Source organism: Asparagus officinalis, chromosome 2, assembly GCF_001876935.1.
Source record: "Asparagus officinalis chromosome 2, Aspof.V1, whole genome shotgun sequence".
NCBI lineage: Eukaryota > Viridiplantae > Streptophyta > Magnoliopsida > Asparagales > Asparagaceae > Asparagus > Asparagus officinalis.
In genome coordinates, this window is record NC_033795.1 from 10117864 (window position 1) to 10118802 (window position 939).

Consider the following 939-nt stretch of genomic DNA (forward strand, 5'->3'; position numbering starts at 1 on the left):
ATGAGTATATACAGATGTAAATATGCTAACGTGTCCAAGGTAACTTATTAAGATTTAGAATGAAGATAATAAAAAGGCAAGGTTAGTTGTGCAAAATGATCCCAATTAGTGATTAAAAAGGTTGACGGAGAAATTTTTAGTTGTGAAAAATGATCCCAATTAGTGATTTATTGCAAATTCAAAAAGTCGAAGAACTTTTTTTAGAGGGTGTATAGTCCCGGCGGGGCTCGAACCCGCGACCTTCGGCTCATAAGACCAACGCTCTAACCAACTGAGCTACGGGACTTGATGCTGGGGACGTTTCAAAATATAAGTATTTAAAAAAATTCAACTAGACTTGCAAACATGTTGGATATGATACTTACACCTCAGTAAATAAAATCATATACAAAACGATACGAATATGGATACATACATGCAGATGTGTGTGAACATACAAAGGTGGAGCCACATTAGGTCCAAAGGGGCATTGGCCATTTGGCCCTACTTCGAAATAATTAAGGAAAAAAATATACATAGTTAATTTTCTAATAGTAATTTCATACGGAGTAAAATACATATGATACCTTGTCTTTTTCAAACTTAAAGTTGAATTGTTTAAAACATGTATTAACTAGTACTTCCGATTTATTTCTGAGAATGGAGCAACTATTTTGATAATCCTAATATGAAGTTGTTTTCTTGTGTGACATGTCTTTAATCAAGTAATTCGTTCTCTTCTTTTGATAAGGAAAATTTATTTGATCAGCTGAGCTTTATCCTAAACATTTTTCTGAAATAAACTGTATACTATATAGAGCTTAGCGATCAACTTGAGAACAACATCTCTTATGTAGCTACTCATCATAATCTTTCTAAGTTAAAAGAACTAATAAACTTGCTGAAAGTTTGATTGAATGAAAAATGGATGATGTATATCCTTGATGTACAAATTGGAGA

General features: G+C 32.5%; 1 non-coding gene across 1 annotated transcript; it reads right to left on the minus strand.

The window, feature by feature from the left end:
• Positions 213 to 286, minus strand: TRNAI-UAU. Its single transcript has one exon. It is a non-coding gene; the product is annotated as a tRNA-Ile (tRNA).